The sequence below is a fragment of the Hippopotamus amphibius genome, chromosome 2 (assembly GCF_030028045.1).
Source record: "Hippopotamus amphibius kiboko isolate mHipAmp2 chromosome 2, mHipAmp2.hap2, whole genome shotgun sequence".
Classification (NCBI taxonomy): Eukaryota; Metazoa; Chordata; class Mammalia; order Artiodactyla; family Hippopotamidae; genus Hippopotamus; species Hippopotamus amphibius.
The window spans coordinates 19,178,297-19,194,082 of NC_080187.1; the positions used below are offsets into that span (position 1 = coordinate 19,178,297).

Sequence of the window (15,786 nt, forward strand, 5' to 3'; positions counted from 1 at the left end):
AAAAAATCTGAGGCTCAGAGATGACAAATGATTAGAAAAGGCATTTAACAAATATGCATTAAATGCCCATTGCGTATCAGACACTGCACTAAGTGTTGGGGAAACACACACACACACACACTCACTCTCACACAATTTGCCCATGCCAGGGAATTTACATGGATGAGTGAGAGAGGAAGGCACATAAATAATTAGAAAATATCACAATTGCTACCAGAGGCTTAAGCACAGCAATGAGAACACAGAGAATAAGGCAAAAATAAGATAAAGAAAAGTTTAATGATAGAGATTGAGATCTATGTTAAGACGGAGCAGGAGTATGTGTGGAAGAGGGTGGAGACAGAGGCCGTGCTTATGGAGAGCACCTCAGGTGGTATATGCTCACATTAGGTATAAAACAGTGGATGCACGATACCCATCAGGGACCTAAGATGCTTGTTTTGGTTATAAGTGAGGGCACATACAGGGAAGAACGGTGGAAGGTGCTCAGCTCTCAGATTTTGGTACCATGAGGGGCTTTGCATGCCATACTAAGGAGTTTGGATCATACAAACAGCAAATGGCAGAGCCAGGACCTAAAATCTTTAGGTCTACTTGGAAGAACTCTCTATCACCCCCAGTAATACTCCCCTATTCTGTGTGTGCATGTGTGTATGTGTGTGTGCTTAGGTGTCCACATGTGCACACGATTTCTTCATTTTTCTTTCATTTTTTAAAGTTATTATTTTTGACATACAAAAGCTGTACATAATTAATGTATACAACTTGATAAGTTTGGAGATAAGTATACACACACGAAACCATTACCACAATCTAAGCCATGAACCTATCACATTCAAAAGTTTCCTCCTGACCTCTTATTTATTATGATTATTTTGTGATAAGAATGTCTAATATAAGATCATATTTCTGCATTTTGAGCGGTGTTGTGTGAACTGGTGAGAAGTGTGTATTAAGCCAAGAGCGGTACAATCACAAAAATATTTCTATTTTGAACACGTTCAGTGACTGGAATCAAGCTGAGAAAAGTTACGTACAAAAAGACTTGTTGAAGATTTCAAAGAAGAGAAAAGGAAGTTTGTCATTGTAAAAAAACATCTGTAAGTTCCTTGGAGCTGCTAAAGTGTTTGGATGTTGTGTGTTCTTTGTAAATTGCTAAATATGTGGACATATTTACCAGGATGCTTTTATTTATTTGTATTTTTAAGCTGATGATGCTTTGGAACATTCCATGAGGTCTACTATCCAAGCTGAATGATCCGCAGAACTGAGTCAGTGAGATCCGAAAGAAGAGGCTCATGTCTATTCCCTCTGCCTAAAATCTTTCCTCCATTTATTCATTTGGCCAATTTCCATTCATTCTGTAGGTCTCAGAGAAGCCTTACTTGACCTACAGTCTACGCCACTCCTCTAGGCATGCTCTTTTGTTTTTACTACTCTATACTTTCTCTGTCATGTAACTTATCACAATTACAATTTAAATAACATTTATGTAACTGTTTGCGCAGTGTTCATGTCCTTTCTCTCCACCATTCCATGTAATGCTTGGGCAAAGGGAGAGTGTGGTTGACCGCTGATACTCAGTAGTCATGCAATACGTTTAAGTTGAATGGATTAATGAAAATCAGACTAAAATCAGGATAGATCATCCCGATAGCCAATCTGGTGTTTAAATAAGACATCAGCAACCAAAGGATTCCACTAGTGTTTACAAAGAATGAAATTAACCTCGTGGCTAAGAATGAGGGCTTCAGTTCACATTTATTGATTAGATACTATGTTCCAAGCTCTGCACTAAGCATTCCATGTGTATTTTCTCATTTAATCTTCATAGCAACTTTATGACTTAGTAATGGTGGCTGAGACAGAGATTTGTACTCCCCTTTCATAATGTAAAGTTGGTGGTGGGAAGTGGCTGCTTGCCAGGGACTTTATTCAAGCCCCTCTTGCATCTACGTGGGGCAGAAATGAGCAGCTTTGGTCAGTGAAGCATGAGCCAAAGAGATGTGTCACTTCTGTGTTGAGGCACGTGAGTGTCCGGCATTCTGTCTCCACGGTCTCCCTTCTTTTTCTGCAGTGATCTTGGCAAAAACATGGTAAAGATGGGAGCCACAAAGTGGAAGGAGACTAGGTCCCTGAAAGTCTGCACGGATAAAAATCTCCCAAACCTGGCTAATTCTTATTTGACTAAGATGTGAGTAGACAATAATCTTTCACTTTAATAAGGATGCACTAAGGATTTCAAGGTTTATCTGTTACAACATTTAGCATCACTTATCCTAACTAATAAAGGTACAGTCAGTATGGCCATTGTGCAGAGGAGGAAAGTGATGCTTAGAGAGGTTAAGTGACCTCCTCAAAGTTACATAAATGATAAACAAGTAAATAGCTATGGAGTGAGGACTCCATAGTTTCTTTGGGGTGGGAGCCCTTAAGTAACTATCTCTTTGGAAACGGGTAACTTAGGAACCTAAAGCTTGCATAACATACTACACATGAAAGAGAAAACGTCAGTTGTCCAACATCAAACAGAGGGGGCATGACTAAGGAAGGTTATGAGAGGCTTTAGCAGTTCCACCTCAAGCCAGCTACTGGCATCATTACTGATTTCATGTATTAGTATTCATACATTTCAAATACATTACATAAATATCTCTAATACAGTAACTACGAGAAGCAGATGGTTTATGCCCATTCTACAGATGACAAATTTAAGGCCGAGGGAGGCTAAGTGACCTCCTGAGCCTCTGTAGTTAAAAAACAATGTGGCTGACAGTCAAGTCCAAGTCTGCCCAATGCTTTGTATCTCAATCACCCTGCCTCTGAGCTCAAAAATGTTTCACTTTGTGAGTCTCAAACTGAGGCACAGATAATACCAAACCTTTTTACACTCTCCAAAGCTATGCATGTTTTAGGTCCATGACCAATAACATTGGTTCTTTACCAGGTCCTCATGTTTTCTTATTCTAATTGTTCAGGACCTTATAAGAATATAGCCTCGCAGACTTTGTTTTGCTCATTTTACAAATCAGGAGCACGGGGTCTGGAAAAAGAATTCAGAGCTTGCTGAAAGCCACTCAGTGACCTGAGATTTGAACACGGGTTTGTTAAACCCAAGATTAGAGGTGTTTCCACTACAACACAGAGGCAGGGAACTGGGCAAGATCTCAGGGAGCACTAGGTGGAAACTGAAATTTGTAGCAGTGGTCTTCAAACATCACTGACTGTGCATAAGGGTCAGTTAGGAACTTGTTAAAAATACTAACCTCTAGGCTCAAATTCAGAGATTCTGATTCAATATGTCTAAAATCACAACTAGGAATCCAGATTTTTACCAGCTTCCTGGCTTACTGTGCTGCAGGTATACTTCCATTTCAGACCCCACTAGCTATCAGGCAGGGCTTCCAGTTTGGCCTTCAGTGAGGCTCAGCTTTTTAAATCCTTTATTGCTGTTCCCAGCACTGAGGGAGAAAATGACACATCTCCTTCTGGAAGGAGGCGGAGGCCTGGTGCTTCCAGTTTTGAGCATTCTGCTCTTGGCTTCCGTTCTCTGTGTCGATTAGGCCTTTCAAACCAATTATCATTATATATTGCTGAGATTTATAGTCCTTGGTATTTGAGGTTACAGGACTTCCGTTCTCAGGAAGAAGCTCCATGCCATCACTTCTAATCAGCTCAGCACAATGTCTGATTTCCCCTCTGTAAGAGGGCACGCAGTTCCATTAGAGTATTAATAGCCAGGCAGAGCAGCCTCAATTGCAGTGCTTGGGGAAACATAAAAATCGGCTTTGGGGGGATCCAAAGTTTTAAAGAATTGTCCTCCTTATTACAATCAACTCAATGAGTCAACAAAAATGACTCAGAAAAAACAATCCCTGACTTCCAATAGGCAGGATGTCCTACATAAAAAGTTACGCTCTCCGCAGGGTAGGCAAGATTTTCTTCCCTGGGCTTATGTTAAGAGAATTGCTTTCAAGTTCAAGGCACAAACAGTATTCAGTTTCTGAAATATCAATTTATTTAATATTTACTAAATACTGAATGAATGAATTAGCAGATGACTACAAGACAGCTGGGTGCATATCTTCCATAACTTTTATCTAATTCATCTGTTCGTCCACCCACCATTTGCTTAAATAATAATTGAGTGCTATTTGCCAGTCATTACATTAAGATCATGAGAAATTCACACACAAAACTAAATATTCTATCCACAGAGAATTTATATTCCACTCAAGAAAGCGTGTAATGCTTCCCCATTGCCTATAAAATTAAGAATTTCTGAAGACCTTCTGCAATGTGCTCCTAGCCTACATTTTCAGCCTCACTTCTCAGTCCTCTTGTTACATGTAAATGAGTCTACATATCTCTGTACCTCCTTCTTCCTCACACTAAAATATCCATCTTCCTTCATTCATATCTCTGTGTGTCCAAACTCTGTGCTTACTTCAAGGGCTGTTGAAAAATCTTCCTTTTATGAAGTCTGTTCTGATCCTCCCCCTAGGTAAAATAATCCCATCCTTTGAAAGACCAAAACAGTTTTTAACATTAATGGGTATAATTACTCTTTGCTCTGTCTCATTGATAGTTTTGTTAATTGTCATCTCATGAAGTTTGAGCATCTGTGATGGAAAAAAAATAAGAAAGCCTCAATCATCTTTACAATCCTTATAGCCTTGCCAACATTAAGAGCTCAGAAACTTTAGTGAATTGAGTGGAGGCATCCTCCAGTAGGGTGGGATTATCCCTGAGGTCCTGCCGTCAAATTTCCATCCTAACTCTGTAGGCAACAGCCGGACTAATAACAAGAGTACTGAGGTTAACAATTTATTGACTACCTACTCTTCCTAAGTACTGGTCTAATTAGTTTTCATTTTTTATTTCACATATCCTTAATGCCTCCTTGTTGAGAAAGCTATGGCCACCTCCATTTTAGAAGAGAGGATCTGCTGCCTGAAGTGACCCAAGGTTTGCCTGAGGTCCAGGTGTGTATGTTCCAGGACTTGTCCACTTGACCATCAGGAGATCCCCCCGCTCCCCACCCCCACACCTTTGGCTGGATTTCACAGACTAGAAGCAACACCCAGAAAAGCATAATCTCTCATGAGAAGTAATTCCTGAGATCATCCTAGTTCTGGAAGAGCAGGTGAGGAAGAGAAACTCACTCTTAATTCTCTGCTAGGGAGACACACACTGTACAATCCCACAAGGACAACCTATACACCTATACATTAATGGTTTATATATTTCTTGATCTGGGCAAATGCCACCGATGAATGAAAAAATGCTCGGGAATCCATATTCCATAAAGAATATTGCCTTCCTAGAAAGGGGGTTCTTCTTCAGTCCCATTATAATTTTTATTCCATCTTAAGATTGGGTTCTCTATATCTACAATTCTTTATTCACTCCAATAAGAAAACAGCTGGTCTCACTGAGACATGAAATCTTATGTGTGGCTCCTATACACAGAGAGGTATATAAACTGTGGGTCAGTGAACTTGGAATATCTAACCGAGCAACCCTGTTTCTGTGCCATGCTACTTTACATAACCGAAACGTCCCTACTCTTTAGACTCTTCAAAATGGAAAAGACATAATTACATTAAACCTGGCTTCCAATATGACAATGCCTATCAGGAAACAATATCAATCTCTTCTGCCATCTTCCCCTGTACTCCCTTCCCCACCACAATAATTTTTGGCTTCTTCGAGAGTTGTCTTGTGTGTCTATTAATCAGCATTGACTACCTACCATGAACCACTGGTATTTACCATAAGCAACTGTGATAAATTATTGTCTCTAGACTCTGCACTGCGGAATTTGCACACAGTTGTCTACATGGGCATCTTCTCTGGCATGGATCTCCACCTAGTCATCTGGTATACCATGTCCCCAATCCTATGTGGCAGCTCACCACTTTCCTGCCAAAGGAGATTATTTCTTCACTCACCTGGAGAAGTCCCACAGTAGGGTTGCTTGGGTCCCTAAGTGATGAACAGCTCACTTAGATAACTCTTCCCATTCTACTCACCTTCTACTCCCCAAGTCCTCTTGTCATTACAAGCTCCTTCTTTAGGATGCATTCTTTCCCAACAAACCCATTGTTCAACTGGGTTATATAATCCAGTTTTAAGCTCTCTCCTCTGCTTATCCTTCTACATACAGAGTATTATTAAATGTGTCTGCATATGTCTGTACCTACTTTTATTAAGTAGTCTCCTCAGTTCCAAATTTATTAGATTATGCAAATAGGGACTTGGGACAAGCAGTGCAGCTTAACATCCTAGACCAGACCCGAGGTTTGTCATCAGCACCCTTGCTTCATTTACAAAGTACTTTCACACTCAACATTTCATCTGATGCTCATAGAAGCCTTATATAAAGTGACATGTATCACTGTCCCCATTTTAAAGATTAATAAAATCCAGCCAGCAAACATTACTTGAGCAGTTACGATATGTTAATGCCAACAGCCAACACTAGGAACTGAGGGTAAAGATATGAGTATACCACAGATGCCCCTCAGGAACTAACAGGCTGATGAAGAGGGCATGACTGACACCATTTCCTTTCCTCCATCACTCTTCCTCCCTTTCTCCTTATCCACCTTTATTCCTTCCTTCCTTTCTATTTTGCTTTCTCCCCCCATTCCTCTTTTGTCTCTCTCCGTCCTTCTTCCCCTTCCTTCTTTCCCTCCCTCCATCCCTCCTTCCTTCCTTCCTTTTATCTTTCCCTTCCTTTCTGTTCTCCCCTCTTTTTCTCGCTTGCTCTTTCACTGTCTCTTTTTTTCTTTCCAATAGGAATTTCTGGAATACCCACAGTATGCCAGGCTTATGCTACATATTAAGGAACCTTAAGGGAGATTAAGATTTCTTGTATCTTAAGACTACACATAAGTATGCATTTTCATATGTGCTCTGATCTTTAAAACATTGAAGTACAGTTGATTTACAATATTGTGTTAGTTTCAGGTCTACAGCAAAGAGATTCAGTTGTATAGGTATATTTTTTCAAATTATTTTCTGTTATAGGCTATTACAATGCATTACAAGAATGTGTGTTAATTTTTAGCCTTCCAAAGAACCTTAGTAAGTAGACATTATCATCACCATGTTTTGTTTCCCTCCCTTTATAAAACTGGGCATGGCCATAATGACTTGCTCAAGGTCATACACTTGAGGGGGGTGGAGCCAGGATGTTAATGCAAATCTGCCTCTAAAACTCAGATTCTCTCACCTCACATTAGCAGACCAAGCATATACTCACAGTCCATGCAGCAGGAACAATCAGACAACTGAATTGCATACAAAGTTCTGTAGGAGCAAGTGCTGTTATGGGACAAGGAGGCTGGATGGCAAAGAACATTTACAGAGGAGGAACTCGGGCCCAGAAAGGAATAATTTTCCCAAGAAGATGCAGCTTTTGTGTGTGTGTGTGCGTGCGCACAAGTCAGACAGGGCTAATATTCAGATCTTCTACAGTTAAGTCCAACCCATCTGGCACATCCCTGGGCTGCTTACTCTCTCCTGTTTGAATTTTATATTCTAAACCTTTAGAATGTGTCTCTATTCAGGTTCAGGTGATACTAGCCTTCCCCTTCTTGGAAAACACAGTGGATCCTAGACATTGGAGTAAATCCTGGGTGTTTATATTTTTGTGTTAGATGTTTATTTCTGTACACACATGTTTGTGGGGACTTATGTTTCCCTAGAAGTCTAAAATATGCTGTGAATGAGTGGGGGAAAGCGCAAAGACATTTGGTTCAAAGCCTACTAAGGAAAAATAGGGGGTGAGAGACTGAGAGACAAAAGTATGGGCAGCTTTCTGTCCATCTGTGGCTCTGAAATACTAAGAAGGGTTTGTTTGGGTGGGTCAGCTGGAAGAACTAAACAATGGGGGAGAGGATTCTGTTCCTTAACCATCCCTCCTCAGCACATCTGTCCAACACTGCTCACGTCTGCTCGAGCCTCTTCCCATATGTTACAAGCATGTTTGGCCTGGCTGATTCTTCCCTGCATTAAGGCAGGGCTCTTCTTTCTAAAATTCTCCTTTATGTAATACAGAACCTGGCAGCTCAAGATAAAAAAAAAAACAAACAGCTACCCACATCCCCACAGATGAATAAAAATCTGGGCCTTGTTTACTCTCTTTGCAGACAAGCATCAATTAGAGAAAGGCAGGAAAGGCTGGACTTTTCCTTCTAACTTGAGAACATCTACGAGGAATCTAAATGTTCTTCCAATGGAGTGGCTAGAGTTGAGATGCCATGACAAGGCCACGTGGAGGTCTAGGGGCCCCATCTGAGACCTTTTCTTTTCTTTTTCTTTTTCTTTTTGGAATGAGAGGGACCTTATTTCACGAATAGTTTTGTTTTTGCTTCTAATTAAGAAACATATGGAAAAACTGATGAGCAGGTAGTGAGTCTCTTCTCTATTAAACTGGAAGATACCAGGTCTGAAGTTATTCCAGCATGATAAAAAATCATATAAGATAAACCAATAAATCTAGGTCATGCACCTGGATGACACCTGCCTAGTTACTGTTACTTTCTGACATTAGAGAGCAAGTGTGTTAGATCAGATCAATGATGGTTTATGTCTGACCTGTATGCTGCCACCAACACCTTCCATCTGCATGGCAGACATCACCAATCTACCTGATCTTCTCTCATGATTTGCAAGAGTTTAGCTTCAGGATCCTCAATACATCCCACTAGAGAGCAGCTGACTACTCAAGATATTTACTGTTCATCTCCAGAACAGATCATCTTTACAACCTTTCTAGATTAAAAAAAAATTCTATTTCCAAGAATTATTTCTCTTCATTCTACTTACACATTTTTCTTATACATTTGGGAAGTCAAGTTCCAGCCCTGACCCAACGAGTGAAACCTACTTCAGCTATGTCTTTTTCAGGCATGTATGATTTGTCCACAATAAACTTTCAGCAACTTTAGAAAATTTGGAATTAGCATAGATAAGAAACCAAATGTTTGGATACTGAGCTGAAAGCATTTGAAGCGTTGCATGTGATCCATCTGAATTCAAACACTCAGTTGGCAACCTCCCAACAGACTCTCAAGACTCCCTTTCTTCTGGTCGTTCAGATCCAGCCACACACATGGGCAAGACGCCTGCTCCACACGTGATGCAGACCTCTTCGGCCTCACTGATCACCATAAACTTTGCCACTAATGTGGATCAAGATTCAAGAGGTAGAAGATAAAAAATATTTTTTTCTTAAACAAGCTCCCCTTTCACATACTCAGATGGAGATGGAGGGGGCTTGGTGTACAGACAAAGCAGGAGTCCCAGGGTGGACTGGGAGTCAGGGAACTTGAATTTTGGTGCCCATCCTACCCCATCTTGTTTTGAGACTTGAGAGCTCTCTCTTCTTCAGATGTGCAGCCCTAGTTGATGCTGAGAACCCAGTCTAGCTCTTCTGCTCTCTGATCCCATGAATCTGGGTCCTGGGTTCTGAAGAGTGATTGGATAATCCTGGGGTTCCCAGAGCTACTTCTGTTTACAGTTTATGTATCTTCAATTGTTTAAACTTTGAGGAGGGAGAGAAATGCTTCAAATATCACCCGTGTCTTCCCCTTTAATAGTCTAAGAAATTAACGCTTCATTCCATGTGTAGTGACTCTCAATTGTATAAACAGGAACTTTTTGAATTTTAACAATTTTCATTGTAGTACTTACTCTTGTGCTTTTATTCTTAAACTTACTATGAGGTCTGCCTGCTTTGATTATTTTCAATTCACTCTTTCCCACCAAATTCTCACCCATCCAGAACATTTTCTTTATAGTCCTCATGTATGTAAACCCTCTGCATCCTTTAAAGCTCAATATTTTATCTTCTCTATGAAGTCATCCAAGATCAAGTTCTTATCATCTGTTACACACTTGATCATGGGCAATCTTGTTGCCTTCACTGTTATTCTCCCTTTTATCATTTGTCCATGCATTTATTTCCCATTTTCCAATAGGATTTTAGGAGGCGCAAACATAATTGAAAAAGGACTCTTAAATCTCAAGGACTACAGTAAGTATGCATATATATATACACACACATTCACACATAATATTTATAACCACACCTAGATGGCATTGTTTTGGCTTTCGAGTTTAGATAACTGGGGATAAAGGAAATTAAGGTTATACATCTAATAATGACAGAGCAAACCTTGAAACTCAGTACCACAAGACTTTAAAATACATGCTTCTTCTACTACCACACACCTCTTTTTGCCATAAATCCTTCTAGTAGGTGAGAAAAATCACATTTTAAAAGCTGGAAAAGAAGCAAGGGAGTTAGCAATGGAAAGAGAAAATAAAAATATCTTTTTAAAAAATCTAGGTTAAATTATAGCAATTGGGTGTCAAAATGAGCGCCGGGTTTCCTGGAAGCCTAAGCAAAGAAAGAAACATAATGGGTATCAATCCCTTGGCATGTAATAGAAGTAAACATAGATACATATGGTGTCCTGGATTTTACTTCTAAGATGAACTTGTCACAAAAGATCTGAGCAATACATTGGAAGATGTTCTCAGTAGCACTTTGATCAAGAGTCCAAAAGATGTTCTTCAAACATCTGTTTTTTATAATAGCAGCAGCATGGCTGAACGCCGACCGAAGAGTGCTAAATCATAATTCCACAAAGACAATTCTTTAGGGGGCCCAAAGAATACAGTCCAGGGATGTGATTTTCTAATGATCTGGCCTAACATAGGAATAAACTGGAGTGCTTAAAGGTATGAATAGTTAGCATGCTTTTAGTCCATCATTTCCTTGAGATGGTAAAGATTTTGTTTTGTTTTTATGTGAGAAATGAAATACATGATAATTTTTCTTAATTTGGAGTATGAGAAAATCTGTTGTTGTACAATTTTACAATTATGTAGTTGTTTTGCAGAAGCTTGTTAAGATTTTGTGAACTGTATTTGTAAATAGCAGGACGTCATAGGAGAAATAACCTGGTGCAGAAATTCATAGCTTTGTGGGTAGGGAGTGGTCAAAACAGCTCTCTCTGAGGAGGTGACATCTGACCTGAAAACTAATGAATAATGAAGAGAAACAAAGAGTAGTAGATTCAAGGTACAGAGATAACTCAGAAGATGAAGCGATCAACTCTCTGAGAATGGGTCACAGTGGAGGTGACTTTCGAAATAAATATTGAAGAGTAAGTTTTCCCAATGGGCAAGGGGGAAGGGCTTTCTGAAAAGAGGAAACTGCATATGCGAAGGCTTGGAAGCACAAGACATGAAACAGCAAATGCACATTCAGGTCATTTTAACTTGCTTCTTGGGTCAGAGCCTGCTCATGTAAGAAAGTGGCCAAAAATCAGGTTGGAGGCCAACAGAGTCAAATGATGAAAGACCTCATATGAAATGTCAAGGAGTCTGAGTTTTGTTCTGAGCAGGATGAGGTTTGTATCTGAGCAGCACATTTGTGCCTGACTGTGGAGAGTAGCTGGCAGGAGTGCGAGGCTGGAACCAAGTAAAATAGTGATGCTGCTGCTGTGGTGATACAGGCAAGAGATGCTGAAACTGGAACTGAGGAATGAGTGACAGTGAGATGCAGTGAGGGGAGCTGATGGGACAGAGAGGTTTTTAGGCAATGGAATCAAATGAATTGAGTCGCTTGTTGGCTGGGGGAGGGATATCAAAGAGGAGGAACTCCAAGATGACTGTGCAAATGGCAGGAACCACGGGAGGAAGGAACACATCTGAAACACAATTTGCACAGACCCCGACTCATGATAGGACTCTGATGACCCCTTGTTTATGAATAAACATTTTTGACTTGGGTGACTGGGAAAATAGCAATGTTGCAGCAAGGATTCAACTAATGATGTAGAACTGAGGACACCAGCTTATTTATATAAGGCTTCTCTAGGACTAGGACATATTTATCTAATTATAATAATGGAACATTTATTAAGTTCTTATAATGTGCAAGGTACTTGGTTAAGCATTGTGTATAATGGTATTGCAATTAATGGCCATGATGCCTCTGTGAGGAATGAACAGCCGTTGCAATTGTCATTTTAGGGATGAAGAAACTCAGGCTCAAAAAGGTTAACAAAATCACCCAAGGTACAAAACTAGTGAGTAGCAGAGCTAGGATCTGAACCCAGGTCAGTGGGATTCAAAGCCTGCACTCTTAGAGAAAGACAAATATCATAAGATATCACTCATACGTGGAATCTAATTGAAAAATTCTTTAAAGATACAATGAACTTATTTACAAAATAGAAACAGACTTACAGATATCAAAAACAAACTTATAGTTACCAAAGAGGAAAGGCAGGGGAGAGGGATAAATTAGGAGCTTGGGATGAACACATACACACTACTATACATAAGATAGATAACCAAAAAGGACCTACTATATAGCACAGGGAACTCTACTCAATATTCTGTGATAACCTATATGAAAAAAGAATCTAAAAAAAAGAATGAATATATGTATATGTATAATTGAATCACTTTGCTATACACCTGAAACTAACTCAACATTGTAAATCAACTCCAATAATATTAATTTTTTTTTTTTAAAGCCTGCACTCTTGCTTCTCCCACTGCGCAGGCACAGGGGTGAAGCAAGATGGTGGCCCCCGTGGATCTGTAGTTGAAGGCCTTCACAGAGCTTCAAGCCAAAGTTATTGACACTCAACAGAAGGTGAAGCTTGCAGACATACAGACTGAACAGCTAAACAGAACGAAAAAGCATGCACATCTTACAGATACAGAGATTATGACTTTGGTAGATGAGACTAACATGTATGAAGGTGTAGGAAGAATGTTTATTCTTCAGTCCAAGGAGGCAATTCATAATCAGCTGTTAGAGAAACAGAAGATAGAAGAAGAAAAAATTAAAGAATTGGAACAGAAAAAATCCTACCTGGAGTGGAGTGTGAAGGAAGCTGAGGACAATATCTGGGAGATGCTGATGGCACGAAGGGCACAGTAGGAAGCCTCTAGGAAAGCTCTTCCTTCTGACCTCTGCCGTTTCCCCGCAAGGGGCCTGTATAGGGAAACTGCCTCTGCTCTGCCTGCTGGACGTTTTATCTGGATGGTCTGGTAACCCTATGTTTTCTGTATCACCTGGAGCCCGTTTCAGATCCCATCCCTGTATTTTTTTTATCCTGGCTCTGCCTGCCACCCTTCTTCCCTGGGGATGAGTCATAAACTCCCAGGAGAGGGAAGATGGGAGCCAGGACAGATAGGGGAGCTCTTCCTGGGCCTACTACTAGTCACACTGGTCAGACTAATAAAAGACATCTGTCCCACCCCCCCCCCCCCCAAAAAAAAAAAAAGCCTGCACTCTTAATCATGATTCTTGGAGATTGAGAGAGAGCAACTTACTCAAGATCACTCAGTAAGCAAGACTTTTATAGGGACTGGAGCTACACAGTACATGTTTTGGCTGAGAAGGCTAGGTAAACCCTGGTGATGTTCTACTATAGAGCTCATGTATAGATATATGCAAGCCATTTTGGAGAAAGTACAAAACTACAATTCACTGGGCAGATACCACTAAATTCCTCTATTCCTGTTAAGCCTTCAGCCAATGAACTGTCTAGGTTTCTGACTTCAGTACTAAAGATGGAAGGTGTTAAATGAAGAAGAAAGAGGGGACAATGAGTTGGGTTTCCTTAATGTGTCAGAGTGAAAGAAGTTACTTTATTCTTATTGTAACTTGCTGACAACCAAAGACTTGGGAGCTGCAAATTATTTTAGTAAACAAGAGTTTTCACAGAACACTGGCATTTTCACTCTCCCAGTCAACTACTAAGATATTAAGAATGTTGGGGTTCATTTTCTCTCATAATTGCCCACGAATGCTCAAGGCCAAGTTTCTAAATCAGCGGAGAAGGAGACAGAGAGGCATGGTCTTAGAAGCCCCAGGAAAATTCTTCCTTTAGATGCCTCTGTCATTGACAAGCAAAACACAGGCACATTGATAGAGGAAATTCAAGGACATGGAAGCAACCTAAATGCCCATCAACAGATGAATGGATAAAGAAGATGTGGCACATATACACAATGGAATACTACTCAGCCATAAAAAGGAATGAAATTGAGTTATTTGTAGTGAGATGGGTGGACCTAGAGTCTGTCATACAGAGTGAAGTAAGCCAGAAAGAGAAAAATAAATACTGTATGCTAACGCATATATACGGAATCTAAAAATTTGGTACTGAGGAACCCAGTGGCAGGGCAAGAATAAAGATACAGATGTGGAGAACGGACTTGAGGACGTGGGGGGGTGGGGGAGGGAGTGAAGGGGAAGTTGGGATGAAGTGAGAGAGTAGCACTGACACGTATACACTACCAAATGTAAAACACATAGTGGGAGGCTGCTGCATAACACAGGGAGATCAACTCGATGACGGGTGATGACTCAGAGGGGTGGGACAGAGAGAGTGCGAAGGAGTCAGGAGGGAGAGGATATGGGGATATATGTATAAATACAGCTGATTCACTTTGGTGTACAGCAGAAACTGGCACAACAATGTAAAGCAATTATACTCTAATAAAAAGCTAAAAAAAATGAGAATTACAAAAAAACAAAACAGTTCTGGGGTGATACTATCCAGAGTCAAATTTTACTTATGACAGTTCTTCTAGCCTCTTCTGGAGGATTTCAGGTGTGTACTGCGTCATGATGAATCTCATTATTTGCTGGACAGATCTTGCTTGCAGAGCCAAGTTTCATTGTTGCCTAGCATCTATTAAACTGTAACTTTAGTTCTTTCCTAAAAGTATCCCTTTCCTTCTCAAAAAAATAAAAAAATAATAAAGATAAAACGATTCCTCATGTACTGAAGGACAGTATCTGACAATGCCCTTTCTCCTTAAGGTTTCATAACGAGCAGCTGAAGTCACCAATATGACAAGGATGTAGATAAAAATAGCTTTCATTTATGGAGCTTGTTAGACCCTGTTATAGAAGTGCTCAATAAAATAACGCTGCCTGGTATTTTGCTTAATCCTAACTACAACTCAGAAAGGGAAGTCATGATTCTCTCCATACTACAGATGCGGGTGTTGAGTCTCAATGAGCTATTAAGAAATGTCCCTGGTGGCTCAGTGAATACATGGTGGTTCTAGAATCTGAATGCAGAGAGGACTGATTCTAGAGATCAAGAATTTTCTCAAATGCCAAGCTGTCTTTTAAGTTTTACCTACTTTGACTTTTTTCATCTTTTACTTGCCCCCTTTACACACAGTTATAAGCATAGAGAAGGAAGCTCAGTTATGGGGAAAAAATCTGCTTACTCTTCAGAGAGTTTTATATTACACTTATTTTGAGTCATTTTCTAGGGAAAGTTAGAATGATGAAACATCTAACATACTTCTTTCCTAACCAACAGCACTTTTAAGAACATTATTTTGTGGAGATGTTAAGAAAATAAACATGAAAATAATCTGGGTACATCAAGTTAAAACTATCCCCTTTAATTTTCTGCCAGTGAGAGCAGAGGTAAGATATACTTTTTTGAAGGCCAATTTGGCAATAGGTATCTAAAGCTTTAACATTCTGCTTTAATAGAATAATACATTCATTCTTTCATCTATACATTCAATTTATATTTATTGCACATCTAATAAGGCAGGTTATTTTCTCTAGCTTTATGGGGCACAGTGATGAAGGAATCATGAAGCTAAACTTCTAGCGTGGGGAGACAGTAGAGTACATTTACAATATAATAAGAGCACTTACGCTGTGGTGAAAATGAAGCATGGTGTTGACAGGGTAAGTCTGCTGGTGGA

The 15,786-nt window shown here is 39.9% G+C and overlaps 1 pseudogene; it reads left to right on the top strand.

The window, feature by feature from the left end:
- The first annotated feature begins 12,613 nt into the window (after positions 1 to 12,613).
- On the top strand, positions 12,614 to 13,065 carry LOC130846224 (prefoldin subunit 1-like; annotated as a pseudogene).
- The last annotated feature ends 2,721 nt before the right edge of the window (positions 13,066 to 15,786 follow it).